Below are 15,661 nucleotides of genomic sequence, written 5' to 3' on the forward strand. Positions count from 1 at the left end.
AATACTGCATTATATAATAATAATTAATTATTATTATTAATCAACAGCATAATCTAAAAAACACATAAAGCTCATGGTCTCACTGAAAAATAATTTGTTAATAAAAAATTGAACATAAGCCAATTATGAATGTAGCCAAATGTTCAGGAAAAATGAGTTTCAAGCTTTACTAATAATTTCAAAGATCCAGGACATTCCAGAGGTTTAGGTCCTTTCTAGTTACATTAGATTCATTCTGAATCAGGTTAACATGTGAGAATACCAAGTAATGGGCATAGACATAACACAGAAGAAAGCCACCTTTGGTTGTGAATATCCCCTACTCTCCCATAAGTCTATGGATTCCAGGATGGTTTACCATTAGGTTGGATGAAGTGCACCCAACTGAGGAGATGCCAGCATGCTCTCCATTGCCAAGGCCATATGACAACTAGGAGTATTGTCATTATCATGTTTTCAAGAGGAACCCGCCAGGTAAACATGTCTTCTTCGCTCCCCAGGTGTGGTCCAAACATGAGTACACTCATGAACAGATGCCAGGCATACCGTTTAACTCCTTAACTATCATAATTTATGAAGAAAATAAGGAATTAGAGTGATTTCAGAAAATCTTTTTATTAATAAATACAGTTGACATATAAATTGCATACATTTAAGGTATACAGTATATTTGATACATTTTTATATTATAATATACGTATTGCTATTCCAGCCATAAAAACATCTTAAGACAAATGTAAATTATTATTTAATATTGGTGTTGCTCATTTTGTTCTATTTTCCCCAAAACCATGATTATTTTATATATGAAATATATGCATTTCTCATTTTCAATGTCTGGATGGCTCAGTTGGTTAGGTGTCTGACTCTTTTTTTAAGATTTTATTTATTTATTCATGAGAGACACACAGAGAGAGGCAGAGACACAGGCAGAAGGAGAAGCAGTCTCCCTGCAGGGAGCCCGACATGCGACTCGATCCCAGGACCCTGGGATCATGACCTGAGCCGAAGGCAGATGCTCAACCACTGAGCCACCCAGGTGCCCCTCCGCCCACCAATTTAAAAGCTTCTTTTTTGTTGTTTAAGATTTTATTAATTGCCTGACTCTTGATTTTGGCTCAGGTCATGATTCTCAGGGATGTGACATCAAGTTCCACAATAGGCTCCACACTGAGAGTAGACTGCTTAAGAGTCTCCCTCTCCCTCTGCCCCTCTATCCTGCTTGCATGCTCTCTCTCATTCTCTCAAAAATAAATAAATAAATAAATAAATGAATGAATAAATAAACAAACAAACAAATAAATAAATAAATAAGCATCTTCTAAGAGGAAGGGAATTAGGATACTGTGTTTCAGTTACCCCCCCACACAGACCCTCATGCACAAATATGCAAAAGCACACATGGCTTCAGTCTCTTTACTTCCTATGCATAACCAAATACTGGTCAATATTATAGTTCTTAATAGAATATTGATCATATATAGAAATCATATACAGATTTTTTAAAATCTCCATATACTGAATTTGTTTACAAAGTACCAATTCTTTGTGTGTGTGTTTGTGTGTGTGTGTGTGTGTGTGTGAGAGTGTGTGTCTGAGCATCTGTGACTGTTTACACGTTTGTTTGAGGACATGCATGCATTTGCATTTGTGTGCATGGGTACTCTGGATGGAGAAAGCACGCCACTGAGGACAAGATTTGACTAGTGTTGGACTCTGCTGTTGGGCTTTAGTGAAGAAGGTATATCAATAACAATTTTTTTTAAAAAAATTGCATTTGGTTATATATATTTATCATAGGTTAAGTATGTCATTAAATAAATAAAATTGTCTAAAACATAAATAAGCTGCTATTCAAATACTGCTCTATGAAATTGCCATTACATTCCTTTGCTCCTTTAAGCAAGATGATTTACTAAAGCGAGTACCTCCATTTTCATGTTTTAATTTCAATATTATGTTGACTGAAGCATCATAAGAACCTATGGATATGTATCCTAACATAAAGATCCTTTAAATATGCCAGTCTCCGAGATAGATGTTTGTAGAAAGTGCTAAGATGGATTATAAAACAAAATGTTCATCATTCTCTTTAGATAATACATATTTGGTAATTTATACTTGAAAGATATTACTGTGCAATTCAACATCCTCAGAACTAAGGAATTTAGGGGAAATTGTTCTCTTTTTTAAGATTTTATTTATTTACTCATGAGAGACAGAGAGAGAGGCAGAGACACAGGCAGAGGGAGGAGCAGGCTCCCTGTGGGGAGCCGGATCAGAACTCGATCCCGGGACCCCAGGATCACAACCAGAGCCAAAGGCAGGCGCTCCATCACTGAGCCACCCAGGCGTCCCTAGTGGAAATTGTTCTTAAAATGACTGGAGCAAAATAAAAATGTACCGAAAACTACAGGATCCATTGTTATGGGTAAGGTGTGATATAAGAAGTGTTGAGATAATAGTTGTTTAGAATAGTACATTTGCATAGTCTCATTTTTATTATTTTGCCCTCTGATTTGGCATGACTATTTCGGCATGTCTCCAGTTGCTTTCACTGAAGACAAATTATACTAAAGGAACTTTTGTGCCCAAATAGAGCTGTGAGGGCTTATGGTTAAAATCGGGACTTTGGGTTCCCTTGTTTCTATCATGTTAAGAGGTACATTGGGTCCTCGCCACGGCTGTCCAGTGAGTTGCCCATGAGGCCTTGCTGCCTATTATACAAGCCATTCATGAATTGCTGTATCCAGAGAAATGGATTGATGTTGCTCTTGAGTTGCTATACTATTCCTAACTGGCTTCATAAGGTCTGCATTGTTTTACACGGAAAACTTGCTAATAAGCATCATGAAATCTCATGAGAAATTTATTGTTTTAAATAAGTTCGATTGTGTTGACAATGTCATGATGTTTGCTTAATGTATAAGAGAAGAGGAGCGCCTTTAAAGTCATATTTTAACATCACGCTTTAAAAGATGCGGAAAACTGGAAAAGAATAAACTGGAGGAGGTGACAATGACATATAAAACACATAATATTTCTGGCCAGATTCATATAGAAGAACATGTTAATGTAGGCTTAATGAGTATAATTCTAGTTGAAGATATGGATTTTAATTAGGCAAGGACAGACTTCCGGAGTCAGTAAATGCAGTCAGCATTTTCACGTTCATGAAAACAATTAGCCCTCAGCAAGGCAGGTCGAGGAAGGCCGGTGAGTGAGAAAGCCACGTGAAATGGTCAGACAACCAACGTCAAGAAATCCTGGGCTGATCCTCATCCAGTTAATATAGTGGCAACTGCATTAAAAATAAATCAATAAATTCAGGGTTTCTATTATATTTTTAGAACCTATGAAATTTTTATTGGGTGGTGACGGCAAAAGCAGAATGATCGAGGTGGTTTTTAAAAAAGGAGCCACTTCCCTTAACTTAATTCAACGACAAAGCTAGCAATCCAGCATCTGTCTTTCCAGGGTCTTTGGAACAGAGGTGGGGGGTTACACAAGAGGTGGGTGTGCAGTTTTTAACCGAGAATGAAAACCTCTTATTGCCCGTGGCATTTATAGCTGTTTGATGATTCCCTCTGTTATTTTCATAGTCCATAATCTATTAATTACTTCCTGTTATCGCAGCCAGTGCCTGTATATCTGTCGCCTGTTTCACACTAATTGTTGAAAATGACGATGGTCAGTTCAGAACACCTGAAAACCTGGATTAAAACCTGAGGTCGGGGAAAACAGAGGGTTGGGCTGGTTTACAGAGTCCCAGATCAGCTTTATGTACAGATGTTTGTAACACCAGCAGTGGTGAACTTGACCATGTGATATGACATGTATAAATCAGCAATAGTCAATAATGGCCTCTCTGTATCTGAGTAAGTGGTACTCGTGGCGAGTTGTTATCACTCCTCATAAAGATAAAGACTATTGGAAGAGTTATCTACTTTGTATTTTAACGGGTCATTTTTCATGTATGTTTCATATATTTTTATGCATTAAGTAATGACTATTTTTTTTAAGTAATGACTATTTAAAAGAAAAATATGGCCACTGAAAACATTTTGGTTGATAGATTCTACATTTAATTTTCAGGTACATGAAAAAGTAAGTCTAGATAAAGCTACCTTTTATTTTTATTTTTTAATTTTTTTTAAAGATTTTTATTTATTTATTCATGAGAGACACAGAGAGAGAGAGGCAGAGACACAAGCAGAGGGAGACGCAGGCTCCATGCAGGGAGCCCAACGTGGGACTCGATCCCGGGTCTCCAGGATCACACCCTGGGCTGAAAGTGGGGCTAAACCACTGAACCATTGGGGCTGGCCAAGGCTACCTTTTAAATATGTATATGAAATGCAAACTAGATACTCTTTTTTTTTTTAAATTTTTTTCAATACTTCTAGTGCATTTTAGCTCTCTAATTGTTTCTGCTACATGTTGCTACAAAAGCAACATGGGTTGCTTTGGGTTTCAAATCTTTTATCAGTCAAACACTTCTTCACTAATAGCAGCCATTCCACGGGTAACAAAACACTTGATATCAAATAAAATCTACTGCATCTAGTGATGCCTGTGGGTTCTAAAGTCACACATGTTGTTAGTTGTTCTATAAGACATTATTGTAAGCAAAGAAATTGTTTACTTGGCCTTCCAATGAAAAGATTAATGTAATTAGTTATGTTATAGTTGAATTAATAGAGGGTAGTGCAGTAATTCATATTTATTACTTTCCCAAAATACTAAATCATTTATTCCAAAATTATTTAGTATACTTCATGATCAAATCCTAGGATGATATTTAATATCAGTAAATTGATCAAGTCACTTAAATTCTGTTTACTTGTATATAAATTTAGAATAACAACTAAATCCAATGAGAAAGTTAATGCAAGGCTCTGAGTCCGGTCCTTGAAAAGATATAGATAGGTAGTAAAGTTCTCGTGTTCACCTCCTCTTGCCTTTAGGATTAAGAAAAATGTCCAAAATTGCAATGGTTTGCAATGACAAGAGTTTGAAATAGTCTTACCTGAAATAGGAAAAAAAATAGTTTTGTTTGAAAGGATTTTTAGTCCACAAAACTATTCAAAAGTGTGAGTTCCACATATTAACCTGTATATAACTAAATTACATTTTTTTTCAGGCATTCATTCATTTATTTTTTTTTATTCTCCTTTTCAAGCATTTAAAGTAAGCTTTATCAATAGTTTTATTAAGAGAAATATACTTGTAGAAAATTTCAAATGACAATTTGAAAGGAAGTAAATTAACCATTAAAATAACCAATCTTTTATCTTCAGAATTCACTGTCTCAACTCAAAATAGCATCTCTAGATAAGATAAAGTGGCATGCTGTACATGAAACAATTGTCATTAATGCACAGGTCTTGACCAACAATAGCTCTGATTCTTGAAAAAGACCTTTCCTTAACATTTTGTAGCAGAAAGCAGTCAGATATAAAAATGCAGTCAGTAGAAGGCCTAAGTGAGTTTCTTAAGATGTGACTGAAAACAAGGTTTTCAACATTCTCTGTCCACTGTGCATGATGTAATTAAATTCATCAACAACTTTATTTCTATTTAGCCTCTTCTGATTTTATTTTATTTCAACAGTGAACAAAAAAAATCATTTGTGGAAGATCACTATGTATGTTTGGATAAAAGATGTAAAGTATGTCTTTTTAAATTTCAATATTAATTTGTGTAATTCCAATGAAAATCTGCTTGAAAATAATTTTATTTTCTCCCAAAGCAGTATTTCATGTTTATTAATACATAAGCAGTTAAAATATATAATGTATGGTCCACAAAATCTGCATGAGGACAAAAAGTCCATAATAGGAGACACTTTGTCATTTTTTTCTTACCCAGAGCCCACTCTAATTGATATAACCACACTAATAATTACACAAATACATTTTTAAATAATTTCCTATAATTAACTGCATAATAGACAAAAATAGTTAATTAGTCAGCTTACTGGCTAATGAATTTGCTTCTCTTGGAGAAGAAATCATGCATTAATTCAGAAGTGTGTCATGTTGCCAAATTACTGAAAGAAACATCTCACTTGATTTTCTTTGTTTTTGTTTTTCTCACTTTATTTTCTTTAAGGAAGAATTCTGAATAGTTCCTAAAACGTAGCAGAGTGTATGGGGATCCACACTAGAAGTCCATTTTATAGAGCACGAAAATAAAGTCAATGAACTGGAGCCTAGTGGTTCTCCACTCAATATCAATTTCTCACTTTGCTGGGCCTATTAGAACTCGAATTTTACTCATTGTAGCAACATTCTCAGTTACAGAGCTAGACTTCCCAGCTGCCCTGTCACTACGGGGACATAGCTCTAGCCAGGGAAAGAGAAAGACCATCGGAGGGTTTTTGGTCTGTCTGTGTAGGTGCCAAGGCTTCCTCTCCTTGGTTTCCCATCTCGTGGGTTTAAACGTATGCGTAATTATTGCAGGTGCAGCAGCTGTCTTGTAACCATGTGGCAGTGAGCACATAAGGTGAGAGTCACATGCAAAACTTGGTGAGCAAAAATCTAGCAGGGAAGTCACTCTGTCCGAGGAATTTCTTTGTGCAAACACATGCAGCACTGACACCTGACCTTGGTGAAATGTGCTTTGTGGTTGGGCGGGTCATGGTCACAGCCCAGGGCATCGCCTACACAGGTGTGGGGCGGGCTCACCTAGACTACTTTCATTCCTCTCAACCCCAAATCCAGGGTCCTGAGAGAGAGCACAGTGCTTTATACTGCATATAAGTAGCCATTTGACAGGTCTAGGGCCCATGCTACCCTAGAAAAGGAGATTCTTCACACTGACTTGACTATCAAAAGATATATTAATCATTGGTATTGGGGGAGATCAGAGAGTGAAACCAAAGATAATTTTCTCTGACATTCCATTGAAAATGTGTATCTGGAAAAATAATTTTAACTGTCATCAAGATGTAGTGAATGTACTGTTGACATTATGGATGTCAGAGAGCTCTCCTGCTCCACGGCAAGGAGATCATCGTGTCCTATTTACGTTAACAGAATTAATAACATCTATCAAACTTAATTGATACAGGTATAATTCTAATAAAAAACATAGATTAGCGTTCTATATTAGTTACACTATTTGCTACAGCCTAGATAGAGCCATATAATAGAGCCATATAATTGAAATACTTTGAATTGGACACTTAAATGAAATTAATGGTATGAAAACTACATTTAACTAAAGTTGTTAAGCAAATGAAGAAAGGAAACCAATTGAATCCATTTTTTCCTCAAATATCAAATTCCTGTAACTATATTAACCAACTATTACGAGAAAGGGAAAAAAGTAATCTCTTTGAACATAAAATAGTAGTGATAGGAATCAATGTTGGTTAATTTTAACATGTTTTATTACTATTTTTTTCCTGGTAAAGAAAATATCTTTATCATATGTAATTTCTGATTGCTTGTTGTTACATTGTAGAAATGCAACAGATTGGTGCCTATTGATTTTCTATCCTGCAACTTTACTGAATTCTTTTATTATCTCTACGTTTTTGGTGGAGTCTTTAGGGTTTCCTGTATATATTAGCATTTCATCTGCAAGTGGTGACAGGTTTACTTCTTTCCTTCCAATTTGGATGCCTAATTTTTGCTTTCGTTTCTTTGGCTTTTTGTGTCAGTCAAAAAAAAAAAAATCGTTCCCACGATCTAGGTCAAGAAACTTGCTGCCTATGTTTTCTCCTAGGAGTTTTATAGCTTCAGGTCGTATGTTCATGTGTTTAATCAATTTTAAGTTAATTTCTGTGTGTGGTATAAGATAGTGGTCCAGTTTCACCTTTGGGATATGGCTGTACAGTTTTCCAGACACCATTTATTGAAGAGACTATCCTCTCCGCACTGTGTATTCTTTGCTTCTTTGTCATATATCAATTGATGACGTATGTAAGAGTCCACGTGTGGGCTTCTTCCTCTGTTCCATTGGTCCATGTTGATTATATGCCAGTACCATAGTGTTTGGATTACTATAGCTTTCTAGTGTAATTTAAAATCAGGGCACATGATACATCCAGCTTTGTTATTTTTTCTCAAGATTACTTTGGCTTTTGGAGGTCTTTTGTGGTTCTATACAAATTTAGAATTGTCTGTTCTATTTCTGTGAAAATTTCCATTGGAATCTTGATAGAGATTATATTAAATCCAGAGATTGCTTTACATGCTATGGACATTTTAACATACTGATTTTTTTAAGCCACATGCATGGAATGTATTTCCATTTACTTATGTCTTCTTCGATTTCTTCTACTGAAGTCTTATAATTTTTAGTGTATAGATCTTTCACTTTCTCAGTTAAATTTATACCTAAGTATTTTATAATTTTTATGCAATTATAACAGATCATTTTCTTAATTTTTCTTTCTTATTGTTTTGTGTTACAGTAAAGAAATACAACAGGTTTTTGCATATTGATTTTCTATCCTGCAACATTACTGAATTTTTTTTTATTAATTTCAACAGGTTTTGGTGGAGTCCTTAGGGTTTCCTATATATGATAGCATTTCATCTGCAAATCATGACAGTTTTACTTCTTTCTTTCCAATTTGAAAGCTAAAATCTTTTTCTTGCATAATTGCCCTGGTTAGGACTTCTTATACTATGTTGAATAAAAGTGGTGAGAGTGGGCAACCCTGATTTATTAGAGGGTATTAGTACTAATACCCTTTAGTATTAGAGAAAAGCTTGTAGCTTTTCACTATTGAGGATTGCAGAAGTGCTGACAGCACAGACTTCGTCTTCGGCCTTCCATCTTGTTTTCCCATCTGGTGCATAGATGGTGCCATGTAAGATAACCAACAGAGGTCACTAGGCTCACAGATGGTGCAGCCTTAGGTAACGACCCTGTGACCTCATCACCATGGTCATCACTCCATAAGGGCTAGGGGTTAAGGTCAGGTACGAATAGAGAAGAGCAGCTGCAAGTAGCTGCCTGGTGCTCTGGATCATCCATCTGCCTGATTGCTCCATCAGTAATTTACCTCAAATAAAACTCTGTAAAAATGTTATGGAGAAGTGTGGTTGGTTTTTCAGTATTAAAGTGTCTTCTCAGTCTGGAGGGTACATTGCTGACCCTCCTCCACCTTGAAATAATTTGCACAGTCAGCAGGATACAGTAAAACAGAACAAGCATGCATAAAGGGACATTGCCAGGGGAAAGCTCCTTGTCCATGTCCAGGGTGGGGAAGGATAGAGCCTGGGAACTCAAAGAAGGAAAGGGGAAAACCAGGTTGGGCAGCCACCTCCATGTGGGGAGGCTTGGGCAGGTTTTGTGTGTGTGTGTGTGTGTGTGTGTGTGTGTGTTTTGGACCAGTGTATGATTACAGGAACACCCCCCCCCCCAAATGCCTAAGGGATGGTGACATATCCTATTCAAAATAGTAAGGAAAAGTAAATAGAGACGGGAACGTGAACAAGCCATTGCAGTAGTGGCTTGGGTACTCATCCACGCCTTAAGATACATCACAGAAAATGACTTATGAGCGAGGAGAGAATTGGACAGAGCCAAGAAGCACTGGCTTTGGGATAGGATGTACAAGCTGCATATTCCTCTAATGCAGGTATTATGTCCAAAATAATTCAAAAGCAGGAGGAAAATTTAGAAATCATGGCAAGTAAGGCGGCAAAAATGTATGAGCACAGATTGCCGCACACTAGAGTGACAATAATTCAATCTCAAGAAAATTGGGGCCCTAAATCATGAGACCTCTGGAGTAATGACTCCTCTCATGAGGACATTATCAAAGAGGAGGAAAATGGTTTCCAGGCATGACTTTTGATTCCAACAAAGACCAGGCCACTCATGAGCCTGAGGATGACCAAGAAGAAACTCCCACTAGTCAGTAAACAGCTCTGAGGGAATGTGCTGCAGACTGGTGGAGCTAACCAAGTAACTTTAAGCAGAAGGGCTGAGAAGGGGTGGCTGCTTGGATGTTACCACTGTGGCAAACTGGGGAGAGAGAGTATTATTATGTTAAATGGGTTTCAAACCATCCAAAACAGCCTCAGTGACTTCTGGACCTGCCTTGTGACAAGACTGTATACCATGGGCGTGGGCGAGGATCCCACATGCTCTTAGCTGATTTGATTGATTAGGTAAATGCTAGCATTAAGATGAGCTGGATTATTGAAGGGGGTGTTCTCTTCCCTCTGTTTTGCTGGATTTCTATGGAAGAACCACAAGAGATTATACATGAACTGCCATTCATGAAACATGCCATTTATATTTAGTGTTTTAGAAGCCCACGCGGAGCATTGTTTTCGTCTGGTATGGAAGACTGCATCTTAGAGTCAGCCCTGGGGTCATGGGCTAGGACCTTAGTATCCTGCCCCCATGGTTAATGGGCCCACTGTTAGAGGAGTAGCTATGGTGGCTGACTTAACTGAATCTATAATGAGAGAAACAGATCGAAACATGGAGGAAAAGAGATGATTCTGCTGGTGATAAAATGGCAGCAAGGGGCCCCCTCAAGGACCCTTGTAAACACTTGTGACAAGATCTAATATCATCAGGGACCCCAAGAGACAGTGTAAACAGACAACCTGGTTTGGTCTTGCTAATCCTATGGAAGGCATGGCCTAAGGGAAAGCAGTTTACTCCCTTGGAGGAAGGCTCCAAAAAGCCAGCTGTGTCACCAGAGTGCTCCTCACTAATAGTGGAATTTCAGGGGTAAATACCCCATGCCCCTAGAGGACCAGGGGTTAGGCTAATGTTGCCCTCTAGTGCATGCAGTAGGGGATGACCCCAGGCCCCGTGCGGAGTTCACCGTTTATTGGTCTTGCACTAACAGATTGTACTATGTATACATACGTACTTGAATAATGTAGCCATTATGTGTATGTCTATACTATATATACAAATAAATTATATTATTCTTGAGAGGAAACATGCCTATTTTACCTTTGTTTATCCACACCTCCTGGCATACAACACTGTATTAGGATCAGTGACTAAAACATGTCTGTTTCTACTTTGGGTTATGTGTATTAACACAATTTTGAAAATTGAAAAGAAACAAATGTTGCCTTAAATTAACTTTCTTGTCTCCTTAAAACCTTTATTTCCTTTGCTCATTTGTTTTGTTTCTTAAATTCCACATATGAGTGAAATTGCATGGTATTTGTCTTTCTCAGACTGACTTATTTCACTTAGTATGATATCTCTACTTCTATCTGCATTGCTGCAAATGGCAATATTTTTTTCTTTTTATATGGCTGAGCATTATTCCGTTTTATTTAAACCACATCTTCTGTATCCACTCATCAGTTGATGGACACTTGGGCTATTTCCATAGTTTGGCTGTTGTAGGCAAAGCTGCTCTAAACATTAGGGTTTGAACTAGTCCCTTTGAATTAGTATTTTGGTATTCTTTGGGTAAATACCAAGAAAAGGGAAAAAGAGAATGAGACAAACCAAGAAACAGACTCTTAATTATAGAGAACAAACCGATGGATACCAAAGGGGAGGTGGAGGGGGATGGGTTAAATAGGTGATGGGGATTAAGAAGGGTACTTGTTGCGATGAGCAGTGGGTCAGTGGGTGTTGAGTGGAAGTGTTGGATCACTATGTTGTAGACCTGAAACTAATATTGCACTGTATGTTAACTAACTGTAATTTAAATAAAAACTAAAAAATATATATTTTCTTGCCTTGGATACAATTTTTCAGTTTTTAGATATGTGCCAAGGAACAACATTGGTGTTATTTGCTCCATGCAATGTAACACAGGTATTTTTGGCAAACATTTGAAGTTTGATTCATAATTTTTATTCATAGGACAAGCTGTACCGAATCTTAGTCACTCAGAAGCTAAATAATTTTGATAGGTCATATGATAATGACTACTTTAGCAAATAACTGCACCTGTCTTTTTTAGAAGGTAAAATAGGACACAGGAATATTTTGAGGGAAAATGTTGTAAGAGTACATTAAATGATATCTAGAATGAATTAAAGACACTTTAGTTATAAAGATGGATCTTCAGAATATGGACTATGTTCGTACTAGAAAGAACACTAGATTTAAAAGCCTTTACACTATGGTCTAGGTGCTATATTGGAAATATAATTTGTTTGTTTTTGTTTTTGTTTTTTCTTAAATATTTTATTTATTTATTCATGATAGACATAGAGAGAGAAAGAGGCAGAGACACAGGCAGAGGGAGAGGCAGGCTCCATGCCGGGAGCCCGACGCGGGACTCGATCCTAGGACTCCAGGATCACGCCCTAGGACAAAGGCAGGCACTGAACTGCTGAGCCACCCAGGGATCCCCCAGGAAATATAATTTGGAAAAAGTATTTAGCCTTCCACAGATCCATTGCAGGGTATTTAGGAAAATTTTGCAAGACATCCAGGATGAACATATATAACCCGATGCAAATGAGTGTGATAAGAGATTATTATTGATGCACATAGAATCAGTGAGTATGCCTGTGAATGCATCTGTATTGAATAAATGCTGAATTAACCTTAATAGGTTAATGAAATTTATTAATGAAATTTTGATAGCTGAAATATTTCTACATTAGACAAAAAAAATTATCCTGCTAGAATGTAACTCGTGTACTATTTCAGGACAGAAGGAATCCTGATTAGGGTCCAGCCAGTGCTCTACTCTGCTACGGTTGGAAAGGAGGGGGCTTCATTGGGGGTCCTGTAAAGAAGAAGACTCCTTATATTTGGGATTGTGAACAGAAGAGAAGGAGACTGACATGGCTATCCTAAGGAATATTTGTGAAGGAAACCAAAATTATATCCTAAACCAAGAGTGTAGAGTTGCTAGTCGTGTGGAGCTATTTTACCTTCATGTCAAATCTTAGATCATTAAGCATTCCTCTCAAGCCCAAAGGGTCTCATCCCCTATCATGATCTCTTCAAAGCACATAAACTTTGAAATATGTATATTTTGAACTCACTCTTTCACTCTCTATCACCACTTGACCCTTAATTTTTTGTAAACATATCATTTATAAAATATATAAATTATAAAAACATATAATCTATATAGACATACTATTAGATTTCACACACAAGTATCTAAAGTATTCAACTTTTTGATGGATGGAGATTATGCCTATTTTCAATTTTTACAATTTCCTATTTTACAACATTCTACTCATCCCGGGACTATGAATCTGTGGTAATTTTAACTTGTATGTCATAATTTGTTCAAACTTAGAGCTATTTTAAAGATAATTATCAATTTTTTGGAAATATGTCATTGAGTGAGATTAGCTTTTGCCATAGTCAAGTTCCACATTGAGTTTAGAAGTCCACTTCTTTCCTGACTTCTGGATTCCAAGGACTACTATATAGATTTCATTATCTGATATATTGACTAGATTGTAACAGAATGGACTATAGCGAACCTTTCATCCCAAGGTGCACAATTATAAAATGATAATAATGTTCCTAGAAAAACACATAAAATAATTTATTTTCCGAAGACTTTTAGATTTTAAAATTATCCTCATCAATCATTTCACCAAAATAATCTCATAAGCACAAATGTGATCTATTCTGAAATACAGGCTAGAATTTGTGGTTCCCAAGTGAATATAGCTCTTTGCAGAAGTGACAAAACAGGCTCCGAGTTTGATCAGACAGGCATATATAAACAGGCAGAGATGGGATTTATCTGAGATGGACTAGCTGCAGCATTTACAAAATTTAAAGATGTTTTCACTTGCCAGGGACAGAAGGAAGATTCCATGTGGATCTCCGTAAGGCATCCCTGACTCAGAGATCTGGAGCAGGGAAGAGTAAAACACCTTCCCTAGCCGGGGCCCATGTTCATCTGAGGAAGACAGAGGCGGATCCCTGAACAGGCACCATAAAGACTTAGATGGGCTGACTCTACTTTCTCTCTCTGGGAGCTCATGGAATATACTCAAGGCTGTTCACATCACTTTTGTTTTGTTTTCTGATCTTGATAAAGCCTTCATATCACCACGCCATCATGGGTCCATTAGAGTGAAAGGCTTTCAATTTTTCTTCTTGTGACCTAAAAAAAAAAAAAATTGTATTCTCTTATTCTAGAAATATTGAACTTTCCTCCTTATATTTTCTCCCATTGTTCCAAAGCCAGGGCCTTTTTTAAAAGAGTATTCAATCAAAGCACTGTATCAGATCTTCTTCTGATGATTTTCTATAGTATTGTGAGAAGATATGTCAGATTTAAAAATGCTACTTGCATATAATTATTCGTGCTTTATAGTTTGCTAGTGCCCTGACTAGTTAAATGGAATTCTCTACACCATATATTAAGAATATAAACCAGTTATTATAACTAGTATGTCTACAACCAAAATGAATACATATTTAATATACAATTTTGCACTTAGAAATGCAATTTAAATAATGTTATCAATGTGCATACTTCTAACAGATGATAGGAAATATGAAACTGAGATTAATCTATAATTATTTCATCCCAAATAAGCAATGAGATTTAATTTTATATTTGAAAAGTCAGAATCACCTGCAGTAGCTACTAAATATTGAGATATATGTGGGTGGGGCCTCATAATTTAGGGCATAAAACAGGCTATATTTTCTACTTTGGACACATTTTCTTCTCTCTCTATTTTTTTTTAGTAGACATTACATTATGTGTTTCAACTGGACCTTCCAAGTATTTCTATAACATATAAAAGCAAAATTACTCATAAGATTCATTTCAATGGATTCATTCATTCATTCATTCAATATTTGTTGCTTGTACTGTATATACAAGACTCTGTGAACTTTTAAGTTTTGTTCAGTTAATGGAATAAAATCAGGGCCTAGATTACTGACAACAGCTTCCTTACCAGATTAAAAATATATTACGAGGAAACAAACCAAAAATTCCAAATTAGCCCTCTCAAATATTCACATCAAGAATGTTCATCACATTTTCCCAATGCAATAAGACAAATATGTTTAATTTTTTGAAGCCACTTTTACAAATAGTGAGTGTGTTCAGTCTTATTGAGAACAACTGGGTGGCTCCTGTGATCTCTTTCTAGATGATAAATCTTGTTTAAAACAGAATTCTAGTGAAAAATATTGTCAGTGTTGACAGCATTTAGACCAATTCAGCCTTCTTCATCACTAAAGCTGATGTTGGTTATGAAATGCCCCATGCTCTCCGTGGCATACTTTCTTGCCGATAGAGCATACTGCCACTTTCACAGTTCCTTCTAGATTTATCGTGCATACATTTTTAACCTCCAAATCAAGATACACATTTTAAAACTAACGGTTTTTTTTTTTTTTTTGGAGAACTTACTTAGTTGAAGCTTTAGAGATGTGAAAAAAGTCTATATTGAAGCTAATGGTCTTTGTTAAAAATTAATTAAGTTCCATGGAATCATGACTCCCACAGCCTATTGAACCATTTTTAGATCATAGCCAAACAGAGTAATGAGATTTCTGCATCCCATAAGATATTTATTTATTTGTTTATTTATTTATTCCATAAGATATTTATATGGTACAAGGAATGTGGTTACTCCAAGAATAGGTCATCCAATGTGGTTAACTAATATACTCACAAAGGATCTACAGTTACCTAATTTTTGAAGTCTATGAGATAAAACAACTGATTTGTTTTTACTAATTACAAAATCTTTTCCAG

The 15,661-nt window shown here is 36.3% G+C and overlaps 1 protein-coding gene across 33 annotated transcripts in view; it reads left to right on the forward strand.

The window, feature by feature from the left end:
• Window positions 1-15,661, forward strand: part of CDH18 (cadherin 18) — a 948,807-nt gene that overhangs the window by 740,653 nt on the left and 192,493 nt on the right. The window lies entirely within an intron of this gene.

This window comes from Vulpes vulpes, chromosome 4, assembly GCF_048418805.1.
Source record: "Vulpes vulpes isolate BD-2025 chromosome 4, VulVul3, whole genome shotgun sequence".
In the NCBI taxonomy this organism is placed as follows: domain Eukaryota; kingdom Metazoa; phylum Chordata; class Mammalia; order Carnivora; family Canidae; genus Vulpes; species Vulpes vulpes.